The following is a 16,134-nucleotide window of genomic DNA, read 5'->3' as shown; positions in this document are numbered from 1 at the left end:
AACTATACAGGTAATAAAATGGCACTACATTCATATCTATCGGGGCGCCTGGGTGACTCAGTCGGTTAAGCGTCCGACTTCAGCTCGGGTCACGATCTCACGGTCCGTGAGTTCGAGCCCCGCGTCGGGCTCTGGGCTGATGGCTCAGAGCCTGGAGCCTGCTTCTGATTCTGTGTCTCCCTCTCTCTCTGCCCCTCCCCCGTTCATGCTCTGTCTCTCTCTGTCTCAAAAATAAATAAACGTTAAAAAAAATTAAAAAATAAATAAATAAATAAATTCATATCTATCAATAATTACTCCAAATATAACTGGATGAAATGTTCTTTTTTTTTTTTTTTTTTCAACGTTTTTTATTTATTTTTGGGACAGAGAGAGACAGAGCATGAATGGGGGAGGGGCAGAGAGAGAGGGAGACACAGAATCGGAAACAGGCTCTGAGCCATCAGCCCAGAGCCCGACGCGGGGCTCGAACTCACGGACCGCGAGATCGTGACCTGGCTGAAGTCGGACGCTTAACCGACTGCGCCACCCAGGCGCCCCTGGATGAAATGTTCTAATCAAAAGACATAGGGTATCAGAATGGATTAAAAAAAAACACAGGACTCATCTATATGCTGCATACAAGACACTCATTTGAGACCTAAAGACACATGCAGATCAAAAGTGAGAGGATAGAGAACCATTTATCATGCTAGTGGACATCAAAAGAAAGTGGGAGTAACCATACTTGTATCAGAAAAAACAGATTTTTTTTATGTTTATTTATTTTTGAGAGAGAGAGCAATCAGGAGCAGGGAATGGGTAGAGACAAAGGGAGACAGAGAATCCAAAGCAAGTTTCATGCTGTCAGCACAAAGCCCAACATGGGGCTCAAACCCGCAAACTGTTAGATGATGACCTGAGCTAAAGTAAGACACTCAACTGACTGAGCCACCCAGGTGCCCTAGAAAAACCAGATTTTTAACCAAAGACTGTACCAAAACATGAGGAATGGCACTATGTCATAATTAAAGGGTCTATCCAAAAGAAGATCTAACAAATGTAAATATTTATGTCCTCAACTTGAGAGCACCCAAATATATAAATCAATTAATCACAAACATAAATAAACTCATTGATAATAAAAAAATAACAGTAGGAAACCTTAACACCCCAATTACAACAATGGACAGACCATGTAAGCAGAAAGTCAAGAAGGAAACAATGGCTTTGGATGACACAGTGGACCAGATGGACCTAACATATATATTCAGTACATTTCAACCTAAAGCAGCAGAATACACATTCTTTTCAAGGGCACATGGAACATTCTCCCGAATAGATCACATACTGGGTCACAAATCAGGCCTAAACAAGTACAAAAATATTGAGATCATACCATGCATATTTACCTACCACAACACTATGAAACTTGAATTCAACCACAAGAAAATTTGGTAAGACCACCATAACATGGAGGTGATAGAACACCTTACTAAAAATGAATGGGCCAACCAGTAAATCAAACAAGAAATTAACAAATACATGAAAGAAAAATGAAAATTAAAACATGACAGTCCAAAACTATGGGAAGCAGCAAAAGTGGTTGTAAGAGGAAAGTATATAGCAATACAGGTCTACATAAGGAAGCAAAAAAAATCTCAAATAAACAACCTAACCTTATATTTAAGGGAGCTAGAAAAAAGAACAACAGATTAAGGCTAAAGCCAGCAGATAAAGAGAAATAATAAAGATTAGAGCAGGAATAAATTATATAGAAATTAAAAAAAAATAGTAGAACAGGTCAATTAAATCAAGAGCTGGTTCTCTGAAAAATCAATAAAATTGATAAACCCCTAGCCATACTTATCAAAAAGAAAAGACAAAGGACCCAACTAAGTAAAATCATAAATAAGTGAGGATAAATACCAATACCACAGAAATATAATTATAAGAGAATATTATGAAAAAATATGTGCCAATTAATTGGAAACCTGGAAGAAATGGGTAAATTCCTAGAAACATAAACTACCACAACTGAAACAGGAAAAATAGAAAATTTGAACAGATTGATAACCACCAAAAATACTGAATCAGTAATCAAAAATCTCCCAACAAACAAAAGTTCAGGGCCAGATGGCTTCACAGGGGAATTCTACCAAGCATTTTAAGAAGAGTTAATACTTATTGTTCTCAAACTATTCCATAAAATAGGGAAGGAAAATGTTCAAATTCATTCTATTAGGCCAGCATTACCCAGATTCCAAAACCAGGACAAAGAGTTCTCTAAAAAAGGGAAGAACAGGCCAATATCTCTGAACATGCATGCAAAAAATTCTCAACAAAATAGTAACAAATCAAAATTAACAGTACATTAAAAGAATCATTCACCTTTATTGAATAGGATTTATTCCTGGACTGCAAGTGTAGTTCAATATTCACAAATCAATGTGATACACCACATTAATAAAATAAAGGATAAGAACCATATGATCCTTTATTTATTTATTTATTTATTTATTAATTTTTTTAACGTTTTCTTTATTTTTGAGACAGAGAGAGACAGAGAATGAATGGGGGAGGGGCAGAGAGACAGGGAGACAGAATTGGAAGCAGGCTCCAGGCTCTGAGCCATCAGCCCAGAGCCCGACGCGGGGCTCGAACTCACGGACCGCGAGATCGTGACCTGAGCTGAAGTCAGAAGCTTAACCGACTGAGCCACCCAGGCGCCCCAGAACCATATGATCCTTTTAATAGCTGTAGAAAAAGCATTTCACAACGTTCAACATCCAGTCATGATAAAACCCTCAAAAAAGCAATGTTAGACAGGACATACCTCAACATCATATAGGCCATATACAAAAAACCCACAGCTACTATCATCCTCAAAGGGGAAAAAGAGAGCTTTTCCCACTGAGGAACAAGACAGGGATGTCCAGTCTCATCACTATTATCTAACATAACACCGGAAGTCCTAGCCTCAGCAATCAGACAACACAAAGAAATAAAAGGCATTCAAATCAGCAAAGAAGTCAAACTTTCATTATTTGCAGATGACTGACACTCTATAGAGAAAACCAAAAAGCCTCCACCATAAAATTGCTAGAACAGATACATGTATTCCCTGAAGTTGCAGGGTTCAAAATCAATGTAAAGAAATCTGTTGCATTTCTGTACACCAATAATGAAGCAACATAAAGAGAAATCAAAGAATCAATCCCATTTACAACTTCTCCTGAAATAAAGTAGGAAATGAGATACCTGACTGACTTATTTCGCTTAGCATTATACACTCTACTTCCATTCACGTGTTGCAAATGGCAAGATTTCATTATTTTTGACTGCCAAGTAGTATTCCATTGTGTACATATACCACTTATTCTTTATCCATTCATCAGTCAATGAACATTGGGCTCTTCTTGCTATTGTTAATAGCACTGCTATAAGCCTTGGAGTGCATGTGCCCCTTCAAATAAGCATTTTTGTATCTTTGGATAAATATCCAGTGGTGCAATTGCTGGGTCATGGGGTAGTTCATTTTTAATTTTTTGAGGAACCTCCACACTGTTTTCCACAGTGCATGCACCAGTTTGCATTCTGACCAACAGTGCAAAAGGGTTCCCCTTTCTCCACATCCTTGACAACATCTGTTGTTTCCTGAGTTGTTAATTTTAGCCATTTAAAAAAATTTTTTTTAATGTTTATTTTTCAGAAAGAGAGAGAAACAGAGTGCAAGTGGGGGAAGGGAAGAGAGAGGGAGACAAAGAATCTTACACAGGCTTCAGGCTCAAAACTAACAGGAAAGAGCCCCACAAGGGGCTTGAACTCACAACCTGCAAGAATATGACCTGAGCCAAAGTTGGACGCTTAACCGACTAAGCCACCCAGGTACCCTAATTTTAGCAAATCTGACAGATGTGAGGTAGTATCTCATTGTGGTTTTGATCTGTATTTCCCTTATGATGAGTGATGTTGAGCATCTTTTCATTTGTCTGTTAGCCACGTATTTTGATGACATACAGGAGGGAAAAAATTGAACTCTGAGAGTATAATTAAATGCATTTATAATTTTGAATACTAGGAAAATTAGTGACTTTGTTATGCTATGTACTCTTAACACTATTGGGACTTCATACTGTTTTTTGTTTTTATTTCCCTTGCCTCCAGAGACATGTCTAGTAAGAAGTTGCTATGGTTGAGGCCAAAGAGATTGTTGTGCTTTCTCCCCTAAGATTTTGATGGTTTCCTGTTTCACATTTAGGTCTTTTCATCCATTTTGAATTTCTTTTTCTGTATGGTGAAAGGAAGTAGTCTAGTTTCATTCTGTATGTCCCTAGGCAGTTTTCTGAACACCATTTGTTCAAGTGACTTTTTTTCCATTAGATATTCTTTCCTGCTTTGTTGAGGATTAGTTGACTATACATTTGTGAGTCCATTTCTGGGTTCTCTATTCTGTTCCATTGATCTATGTGTCTGTTTTTGTTCCAGTACCATACTGTCTTGATGATTACAGCTTTGTAATAAAGCTTAAAGTCCAGAATTGTGATGGCTCCAACATTGATTTTCATTTTCAACATCACTTTGACTATTCAGGGTCTTTTCTGGTTCCATACAAATTTTAGAATTGTTTCTTCTAGCTCTCTGGAGAATGCTGGTGCTGTTTTAATATGGATTCCATTGAATGTGTAGGATTCCTTGGGTAGTATAGACACTTTAACAGTATTTGTTCTTCCAATCCATGAGCATGAATGTTTTTCCATTTCTTTGTGTCTTCTTCAATTTCCTTCATAAACTTTCTATACTTTTCAGCATACAGATCTTTTATGTATTTGCTTGGGTTTATTCCTAAGTATGTTATGGATTTTGGTGCAGTTTTAAATGGGATCAATTCCTTGGTTTTTCTTTCTGCTGTTTCATTATTGGTGTATAGAAATGCAACCAATTTCTGTACATTGGTTTTATATCCTGTGACTGCTAAATTCACATATTGTAGCATTTTTTGGTGGAGTCTTTCGGGTTTTCAATGAGAAGTGTCATGTCATCTGCAAAGAGTAAATGTTTGACTTCTTCTTTGTCAATCAATATGCTTTTTATTTTGCTTTTTTGTCTGTTTGCTGTTGTCTGTTTACTGAGGCTGGGACTTCCAGTTCTATGTTGAACAACAATGGTGAGATCGGACATCCCTGTCATGTTAATGACCTCAGAGGGAAAGCTTTCAGTTTTCCCCCATTTAGAGTGATAGTAGCTGTGGGAATTTGATGTATGTCTTTTATGATGCTGAGGTATGTTCCTTCTATCCCTACTTTCTTGAGGGTTTTTATCAATAAATGATGCTGTATTGTCAAATTCTTTTCTGCATCTATTGAAAGGATTATATGGTTCTTATCCTTTCTTTTATTTATGTGGTGTATCAAATTGATTGATTTGCAAATATTGAACCACTCCTGCAGTCCAGGAATAAATCCCACTAAAAATTGGTGAATAATTCTTTTAATGTACTGTTGAATTCGATTTGCTAGTATCTTGAGAATTTTTTAATCCAGCTTCATCAGGATATTGGCCTGTAATTCTCCTTTTTAGTGGGGTCTTTGGTTTTAGAATAAAAGTAATGCTGGCTTCTTAGAATGAGTTTGGAAGCTTTTCTTTCATTTCTATTTTTTGGAGCAGTTTGAGAAGAGTAGGTATTAACTCTTCTTTAAATGTCTGGTAGAAATCCTCTGGGAATCCATCTGACTCTTATTTGTTTGGAGATTTTTGATAACCGATTCAACTTATTTGCTGGGTATGGGCTTATCCAAATTTTCTATTTATTCCTGTTATGGTTTTGGTACTGTGTGAGTATAGTGTCTAGGAATTTGTCCATTTCTTCCAGATTGTCTGGTTTGTTGGCATATAATTTTTCACAGTATTCTCTTATAATTGTTTGTATTTCTGGGTTGTTGCTTGTGATCTCTTCTCTTTCATTCGTGATTTTATTTGTTTGTGTTCCTTTATTTTCTTTTTGATAATTCTGGCTACGGGATTATCAATTTTGTTTATTCTTTCAAAACAAAACCCACAGCTTTTAGTTTCATTAGTCTGTTCAACCATATTTTTGTTTCTGTATCATTGGTTTCTGTTCTAATCTTTATTATTATCCTTCTTCTGCTGGTTTTTGGCTTTATTTGCTTCTCCTTTATCTATCTTCTTTAGGTGTGAGGTTAGGTTGTGTATTTGGGGCCTTTCTTTCTTCAAGAGATAGGCCTGAATTGCAAAGTATTTTTCCTCTTAGGACTGCCTTTCTTACATCCCAAAGTGTTTGGACTGTTGAATTTTCATTTTCATTTGCCTCCATGTATTTTTAAAATTACTTCTTTAATTTCCTGGTTGCTCTTTACCCCTGTACCATCATCAACAGAGCTCCTCCTTATTTGAAGTGTTGGAGTGTTTGGACCTTTAACTAAGTGTTCTTTGATTTGTTTGTTGAATTAAGCCTGGAAAAAAGGAGAGTGAAACCCTGATCCCAAAAAGAGAAAAGGAACGGAAAAAGGAACAATGGACAGAGAATAAAAAACTATAAGTTTGATTCCAAAGAAGAAGGGGAAAAAGGCAGGGGGAAGCAGGAGAAAAGGGAAAAAAAGAAGACAAAGGAAAATAATAAAAAATCCTGATCCAAAGAGACAAAGAGAGAAGGAAATGGAAAAAAAAAAGATAGGAAACTATGAGCCTCATTCCAAAAGAAAAAAGAATGAGGATGAAAATAATAAAAGAGTTATCTGTTGGTGCCTACGAGGTGCTGGCTCTGTTGGTCTAGAGGAGAGGCCAGGTATTTTGGCTCAGAGTCAGTCTTGCCCCAGTAAATACGCAGTTGCCAGGCTTAGAAGGGCAAGGTTTAGTGTAAGTGGGTTACACCTCCACTGGGGGCTACTGTGTTGCTCTCTGAAGTCCCACCATTTTGGTGTTGGCAGGGGGAATGGTGCCACCCCAATTTCTTGCCTTCACCAGGGATCAAACCCCTGCTGTTCAGGCAGGCAACTCTCATTGAATACCTAAGGCAGTCAAGTTGCCCTGGGTCTTTTCTCTACCTATGCTTTTTCTTTGGTGTGTTGCTGGGTTGAAAATCCAAAGTCTTAAAGGACCTGGCATGGTGTGTATACACCTCCTCTGGAGTATAGCCTCACCAAACTGCTGATGAAAGGCCTTTGGCTGGCACCTACAGGGACTTTTGTCCTTGGGGATGCAATAAGCCCTCTTCCAAAAGTACCCCAGGAAAGGGACTGTTCTCTTTCAGTGCACCCCAGAGATCTCTGCACCACGCTATGCACTCCAGGGCCAGTTCCCTCCTCCCCAGCAGTGTCCACCACAGCTCTTCTCCAGAGAAAGTTGCATACTTCCAAAACCTCAGAGTTTGAGCAACAAAGGCTGTTTGCAAAAAGTACTGGGACACTCAGTACTTCTCACTTACCAGTCTGTGGTCCAGAGAGGTTTTCTTTTTGTGCTAATTCGATGATGCACTACTTCAACCTCTCTCTCTTTCTCTCCCTTTTGTCTCTCCACAGAAAGTTTTCCCTCCCCTCTGTGGCTCTGCCATTTTTCTCTTCCTCAGTTCACTTCCATCCACCTGGAACCTGCCAAGCTGTCTCCCTCCCACTGTGGAGATCCTTCTGCCACCCCCACAGATTGATTTCCTGGATGTTCCAAGTATTCTGACCTCAATACATCTGTGTTTGAGGGATGAGAAAAGCCCAGGGTCCCCCTACTTCTCCACCATCTTAACTCTTACCTCTAGTCTAGTTTCTTAAGTCAGTCCAGCCAACCTACAGTTGGTTTCTATTGTAGATGTGATATAAGTTCCCTAATTCTCTGGCTTAAAATTTTGTTAGGAGTGCAGAATTGATAATTGTTTCCATAGGAAACATTACAGAGACTACATCTTGCTAAAGAATTTAGAAGAATTTCCCAAGGTTTTGATGCCTCTATATTCTACTCTTGAAAGTTTTGAAGGCTAATATGAGTTACATTATTCCTTATCAAATGGAAGTCATACGATAGGTTATAGAGTAGGATTTTAGTGAGATTTCTTCCAAAAATTGTTTATAGAGTTCATATATCTTTTTTCCTTATAACTACTAAGCATAAAATTAGAAAGGAGTTGTTTATAAAACAATATACTTATTTTCTTGAATTTTATCTCCATTCAATAGTTTTGAGGCAAGTAGTTTCTCAAGAATCTCAATGATAGAAGAATGATTCAATGGTATTATCTAGTGAAGGTAAAAGGGGACTATTAAAAGCATCATCTCATATGTGTTCCACAAAGCAACCCAAATCATAAATGTTCCTCACATGGTTTCCTCCGATCTTTAAGTCAAGATAATTATGGCACATACTTGTATATGACCAAGATCAGTATAAACTTAGCTGTCTTTCATCCTGTTTTACTGTCTTTGGAATGGGCAACGCAACAAAATTTTCTTTTTTTTAAATTTTTTTCTAATGTTTATTTATTATTGAGACAGAGGGACAGAGCATGAGCGGGGAAGGGGCAGAGAGAGGGAGACACAGAATCGCAGGTTCCAGGCTCTGAGCTGTCAGTGCAGAGCCCAACGCGGGGCTCGAACTCACGGACTGTGAGATCATGACCTGAGCCGAAGTCGGACGCTCAACCGACTGAGCCACCCAGGTGCCCCTGCAACAAAATTTTCTAAAAGGGATGCTTTTTTTGCGTTTTGCTACAGTTATCTCATTCACAGATTTTATTTTATTTGTATCATTTCTCTGCTTTGCTAAACATTCTTTTACAATGTTATCTTAATTTTCCTTTTAATCAGGGGAAAATGAATTGTCTTCTATATCTATACATTGCTTTTTCCACATTTTTCCCATCATTTAAAATATTCTTACATGTAAGTGGTTTGCAAGATTTTGTATAATTTTGTTTTTTATAAAGGAATTCAATTAGGAAGACTTCTACAAGCATTTTATTAGAAAAAAAATTCTAAACAGAAGAGTGTGGTACATTCCTGTAATGTAAAAGAACTCATTCAGGCAGTGTACATTGCCTGAATGTAAAAATGAAGACTTGTCTCCTAAATGAAACACAAGTAATTTAGGGAGGCAGTGTTGCTCAAAGGATACACAATAACACCATGAATAAGGAGACTTGAGTCTGCATTAACTTTTCTTTCTTTCTTTCTTTCTTTCTTTCTTTCTTTCTTTCTTTTGAAATATAATTAAGATACAATGTTATATTAGTTTCAGGTGTACAATACAATGATTCAACAATTCTATACAAGACTCAGTGCTCATCAAGATAAGCCATTAACATTTTAAAATCAGGTAATTTATTTACCATTCCTGGATTTCAATTTTCCTATTAAAGAAATAGTGAAAATAATATTCCTTTCCCTTATTCACAGCATTATTGTCAAGATAATATTAAATGGTATATATGAAAGTGTTTTAAAAAGTACAAACTTATACAAAAGTATAATTATTTTAATGTATGTATTAAACTGTAATAAATTATTTATTTAAAAGTTTTTGCTTAAAGTGCCTAATCCTTTCTCCATCTATAAATATTGTACATTGTTTTGTACTGTGCTTAATTAAAATCATTTGAGTCACACATCGAAAAAAAATACTATACCTCAGAATTTGTACAAGAGATGGATATTTATACATACTTTGGCCTCATGAAAACTTTCTGAGTAGAACTATAAATGTAGCCACTTACTTTTTCATTACTAGAAATAGCTTTGTCAAATTCATGACTTTTTTTTCATTTTTTCAACTTTTTAAAAAAATTACAGTTAGGTGCGCCTGGATGATGCAGTCAGTTAAGCATCTAACTTCAGCTCAGGTCATAATCTCATGGTTTGTGGGTTCAAGCCCCGTGTCAGACTATGTGCTGATGACTCGGGGCCTGAAGCCTGCTTCAGATTCTGTGTCTCCCTCTCTCTCTGCCCTTCCTCTGCTCACTCTCTCTCTCTCTCTCTCAGAAATAAACACTAAAAAAATAAAAAGTATAAATTCCAGTTAGTTAACATAGAGTGTAATGTTATTTTCAGGTGTACAATATAGTGATTTAGTGTTTCCATACAACACCAGGTACCCATCACAAGTGCCCTCCTTAATCCCCATCACCTATTTAACCCATCTTCCAACCCAACTCAGTTTGTTCTCTATAGCCAAGAGTCTGTTTCTTGGTTTGCCTCTCTCTCTCTTCTTTTGTCCGTTTGTTCATTCATTTTGTTTTTTACATTCCACATATGAGCGAAATCATGTAGCATTTTACTTTCTCTGACTGACTTATTTCACTAGCATAATACTCTCTTAGCTCCATCTATGTCATTGCAAATGGCATGATTTAATTCTTTTTTATGGCTGAGTAATATTCCATTGTGTGTGTGTGTGTGTGTGTGTGTGTGTGTGTGTGTACCACATCTTCTTTATTCATCTATTGATGGACACTTGGGCTGCTCCCATGATTTGACTATGGTAGATAATGCTCCTATAAACATTGTGGTGCATGCATCCCTTTGAGTTAGCATTTTTGTATTCTTTTGGTAAATACCTAGTAGTTGAATTGCTGGATCATATGGTAGATCTATTTATAACATGTTGAGAAATTTCCATTCTCTTTTCCAGAGTGGCTGCACCACTTTGCACTCCCCCCAACAATGCAAGAGTGTTCCCTTTCGCCACATCCTCACTAACAGCTGTTTCTTGCGTTGTTGATTTTAGTCATTCTAGCAGGTGTAAGGTGGTATCTCATTGTAGGCTAATTTGAATTTCCCTGATGATCAGTAAATTGCGCATCTTTTTAAAAAAATTTTATTTACTTTTGAGACAGAGAGAGAGAGAGTGAAAGCATGAGTGGGGGAGGGGCAGAGAGAGAGGGAGATACAGAATCTGAAGCAGGCTCCAGGCTCCAAGCTGTCAGCACAGAGCCCGATGTGGGGTTTGAACTCACAAACCATGAGATCATGACTTGAGCTGAAGTTGGAAACTTAACCAACTGAGCTACCCAGGGGCCCCAAATTGAGCATCTTTTTATGTATCAGCTATCTGTTTGTCTTCTTTGGAAAAATGTCTATTCATGTATTCTTCCCTTTTTTAAATTAGATCACTCATTTTAGGTTGTTCACTTTCATATGTGCTTTATATACTTTGGATACTAACCCTTGATCAGATATGTCATTACAAAAACCCTCTCCCATTCAGTAGATTGCCTTTTAGTTTTGGTGATTTAGTTTGGTGATTTGCTTTGCAGAAGTTGTGTTTGTTTGTTTATTTTGTTTGTTTGTTTGTTTATGTAGTCCCAATAGTTTATTTTCAATTTTGTTTCCCTTAACTTGGGAGACATATCTAAAAATAAGGTGCTACAACTGATGTCAAGGAGTTTACTGCCTGTGTTCTCTTCTAGAATTTTTATGGTTTTCTGTCTTGCATTTAGATCTTTCATCCATTTGAATTATTTTCTGTGTATTGTGTCAGAAAGTGGTCCAGTTTCATTCTTTTGCATGTAGCTGTCCACTTTTCCCAACATCATTTGTAGAAGGACTGTCTTTTTTCTATTGCATATTCATTCCTGCTTTTTTGAAGATTAATTGGGCATACAGATGTGGGCTTTTTTTTTCTGCGTTTTCTATTCTGTTCCATTGATCTATGTGTTTATTTTTATGACCTGTACCATACTGTTTTCATCACTGCACTTTTGTAATATAACTTGAAGTCCAGAATTGTGATGCCTCCAGCTTTGCTTTTCATTTTCAAAATTGCTTTGGTTATTTCGGGGTCTTTTGTGGTTCCATAAAAATTTTAGGATTGTTTGTTCTAGCTCTGTGAAAAATGCTGGTGCTATTTTGAAAAGGATTCCATTAATGTGTAGATTGCTTTGAATAGTATAAACATTTTAACAGTATTTGTTCTTTCAATCCATGAACTTGGAATGTCTTTCCATTTCTTTGAGTCTTCTTCCGTTTATTTCACCAGCGTTTTACAGCTTTTAGAGCAGAGTTCTTTCACATATTTGGTTAGGTTTATTCCTAGGTAATTTATGCTTTCTGGTGCAATTGTAAATGGTATCAATTCCTTGATTTCTCTTTCTTCTGCTTCATTATTGGTGTATAGAAATGCAACAGATTTCTGTGCATTGGCTTTGTATCCTGTGACTTCACTGGATATATATCAGTTCTACCAATTTTTTGGTGGAATCTTTTGGGCTTTCAATCTAAGGTATCATGTCATCTGTGAAGAGTGAACGTTTGACTTCTTCCTTGCCAATTTGGATGCCTTTTATTATGTTTTGTTGTCTGATTGCTGTGGCTAGAGCTTCCAGTACTATGCTAAATAACAGTGGTGAGATTGGACATCCTGTCTTATTCTTGACCACAGAGGAAAAGGTCTCAGTTTTTTCCCCTTGAGGATGATATTAGCTATGGATTTTCCATATATGGCCTTTATGATGTTGAGGTGTGTTCTCTCTACCCCTACTTTGTTAAGGGTTTTTATCATGAATGGATGTTGTACGTTGTAAAATGTTTTTTTTTCTACATCTTTTGAAAGGATCATATGGTGGTTCTTATTGTTTTTTTTTTCTTATTAAAGTGATGTATCACATCGATTGATTTGTGAATATTGAGCCCCCCTTGCAACTCAGGGATAAATCCCCCTTGGTCATGGTGAATAATATTTTTAATGTATTGTTGGATTCGTTTCACTAGAATTTTTTAGAGAATTTTTGCATCTGTGTTCATCAAGGATATTGGCCTCTATTTCTTTTTTTTAGCTGTGTCTTTATCTTGTTTTGGTATGAGGATAACGTTGGCCTCAAAGAATGAATTTGGAAGTTTTACTTCCTTTTCTTTTTCTTGGAATAGTTTAGAAAGAACAGATATTATTTCTTCTTAATTACCCTACTATCCAGTAATTGCATTACTAGCTATTTAACCAAAGACTGTAAAAATACTATTTCAGTGGGATACATGCATCCTGATGTTTATAGCAGCATTATCTACAATAGCCACTTCATGGAAACAGCCCAAATATCCACTAGTTGATGAATGGATAAAGAAGATGTGTTATATATAATATAAAATTATATATTATATTATATTATATTATATTATATTATATTACATATATAACAGTGCTGTTACACACACACACAGACACACACACACACACACACACACACACTGGAATATTACAGAACCATACAAAAGAATTAAATCTTGCCTTTTGGAATGACATGGATGGAGCTAGAGAGTATTATGCTGAGTGAAATAAGTCAGTCAAAGACAAATACTATGATTTCATTCATATATGGAATTTAAGAAGCAAAATGAATAAGCAAAGGGACAAAAAAAAGAGGCAAACCAAGAAACAGATTCTTAATTATAGAGAACAAAATGAGAGTTACCAGAATGGAGGTGCATGGGAGGATGTGTTAAATAGGTGATGATGATTAAGGCGTGTACTTGTGATGAGCACTGGGTGTTGTGTGGAAGTGATGAAGCACAATCACTACATTGTACACTAGAACCTAATATTACACTTTATGTTAACTAACTGGAATTCAAATAAAACTTAAAAATAACGAAGCTCTTATTTGAATTTTACAAAGGAAACAAAGACAGAAAAAGTTTATATACTTGTTGAAGTTCACAAACATAGTAAATGGTAGAACTAGTATTTGCACCAGGCAATTGGATTTAGAATCCACTTACTTAATCAGTACACTGTATTGCCTTTATCTGTACTAATGGAATGGAAGTTGCAGAACAACGTATACAATATGATTCCATCATGTATATGTGCCAGGCATTTTTCTAATACTTCACATACACTAAGTAGTATAACCCTCATAATATCTCTATAAAACAGATATTATAATTTCCATTTCACCCATGAGAAAATGGAGGCACAGAGAAGTTATATAGGATGCACTATATTACACAGTTGTAAGTGGTAGAGTCTGGGATTGAACCCAAGAAGCCTCACTTCAAAGCCTGTGTAATAGTGCATATACTAAAATCAGAACAAAACAGAGAACATTAGCATGGCCTTTGTGCAAGGATGACATGCAAACTGATGAAGCATTCCATATTTTTTTAAAAAGTAGACTGTGTACTTAACTTTCATGTTATAAGTGACTTTTTATCCCTTATAACTGACTTAATAAATGTCATCATGTTTGTGAAAAATGATACAAATCAAACTGTTAATAGTGGTTTCCTCTGGGAGGAGGATTTTTTTTTTATTTTTTTTTTAACGTTTATTCATTTTTGAGACAGAGAGAGACAGAGCATGAACGGGGGAGGAGGAGAGGGAGACACAGAATCGGAAGCAGGCTCCAGGCTCTGGGCCATCAGCCCAGAGCCCGACGTGGGGCTCGAACTCATGGACCGCGAGATCGTGACCTGAGCTGAAGTCGGACACTCAACCGACTGAGCCACCCAGGCGCCCCAAGGGAGGAGGATTTTAAAAAGAAGGTGTTAGTGTAATTTTAATTTTTACTCTCTATATTTCTATGTGGTTTGACTTATAAAGTGTGTATGAATTCATGTATTGTTTGTATGATCAATAAGTCATGCACATTTTTAGAGCTTGGAGTTGAGGCCACTGGCTAGCTGATGAACTCAGAATTACAGGTAGTATGCTACATGAGGGGCAAGTCTTTTGGTAACACCACAAGGGTCTTTGCGCCAATGAGTGGACTTTGATAGTAATTCTTGCTGCAAGTAAAAATAAATAATTAAATAAATAAATAGTCACATATATAAAAGGTCAAGAAAAAGTATACTAATTTCCTTAGAATATATTTTTTCCAGTCCCACAAGTTTCTGTCCCATTCTTGAGAATGATTTGAACTCAGATACAAACTGCCCAAGTAGACAGGGAAGCATAAACAAACATCTACATAGATGATACTTTCAGTTACAATTATCAATACAGTTTTTTTTTAAATAATTACTTCAAAATAATTATCAAAAACATCCTATATAATAGGTTAATTCAAATTTTGTACGTCATATCAACCAATTTACTTTAGGTTGTCAAAGATAACCTATTATAAGAAATAGTGCATTAATTTAGCTTGACACCAAAGTAAGAGCTCACAGCAAAATGAGAAAATAAGTCACAATCTCACACCAGAAAGATAATGAAAACAATAAAAAAAATTAGATTTTATACCACTGTTATCACAAAGAAATATCAAAAGAAAATGTAGATCTCAAATTGTTCCTAACCTACACTCCTTCATTGGTTATATCCATCTCCTTTGCCTCTCTCTCTTATATCCAAATTCTAGCAGTCCCCTGTCCTAAATATCTTTCCCTTTCACTATTGTCATTTTATTTTTGTATTGCTGCAAGTGCTTCCAGTCTTTCCCCCTTTCAAGTCCACTTTATATTCTAGATTGATCCACCTTTCACACGAAGAGCTAAATGCTTCAGAGCTGTCTAATCATCCATGGATTAATAATAGATATAATTTATTGAGTGCTTCATAAGTGAAAGATGCCCTTAGGCAACATCTCCAACTTATTTAATCTTCACAGTAAATTTGCAAGTTAAGATTTTCCACATTTTTATAAAAGAAGAAACAGCCTTGAAAAGACTATACGTCAAAATCTAACATGAAACCTGAAGGCCTATGTGCTTTTTCCTATTTATTTCCTCAGTTTCTATTCCTCCACTTGCTCCCAAAGCTCCAATTACCACATTGCTTCATGACTGTTCCTTCTACCTAAAACTTCTTTATTATAATTTCTTGGCATACTACACATCATTCAGGTTTCAGTTTAGCTCTCACTTCTTTAGGGATACCTGCCTTGACCCACCTAGCCTGATTTAGATTTCTGTACATTGCATTTATCTTACTTTATCAGTTATCACTCTGTGAGTAACTTGAAGGTAAATGCTTCCTCTTATTCATATTGATATGCTTGTTCTGAAACATCACGCAAGCAGTCAGATACTTACCAATAACAATTATTATAGGGGCACTTGGGTGGTTCAGGTGGTTAAGCATCCATCTTTCGCTCAGGTCATGATCTCACAGTTCCTGAGTTAGAGCCCCATGTCAGGGGCGCTGACAGCTCAGAGCCTGAAGCCTGCTTCAGATTCTTTGTCTCCCTCTTTCTCTGCCCCTCCCCTGCTTGCACTC

At 36.5% G+C, this 16,134-nt stretch overlaps 2 non-coding genes across 2 annotated transcripts; both read left to right on the top strand.

Moving 5' to 3' along the window:
- Positions 1-13,971: 13,971 nt before the first annotated feature.
- Positions 13,972-14,075, top strand: LOC131503283 (U6 spliceosomal RNA). Its single transcript, XR_009257385.1, has one exon. It is a non-coding gene; the product is annotated as a U6 spliceosomal RNA (small nuclear RNA).
- Positions 14,076-14,553: 478 nt separating this feature from the next.
- Positions 14,554-14,707, top strand: LOC131503318 (small nucleolar RNA SNORA62/SNORA6 family). Its single transcript, XR_009257409.1, has one exon. It is a non-coding gene; the product is annotated as a small nucleolar RNA SNORA62/SNORA6 family (small nucleolar RNA).
- Positions 14,708-16,134: the final 1,427 nt, after the last annotated feature.

The sequence above is a fragment of the Neofelis nebulosa genome, chromosome X (genome assembly GCF_028018385.1).
Source record: "Neofelis nebulosa isolate mNeoNeb1 chromosome X, mNeoNeb1.pri, whole genome shotgun sequence".
NCBI lineage: Eukaryota > Metazoa > Chordata > Mammalia > Carnivora > Felidae > Neofelis > Neofelis nebulosa.
Note: the sequence above shows the minus strand (reverse complement) of the source record. Positions and strands in the feature narration are given on the sequence as shown.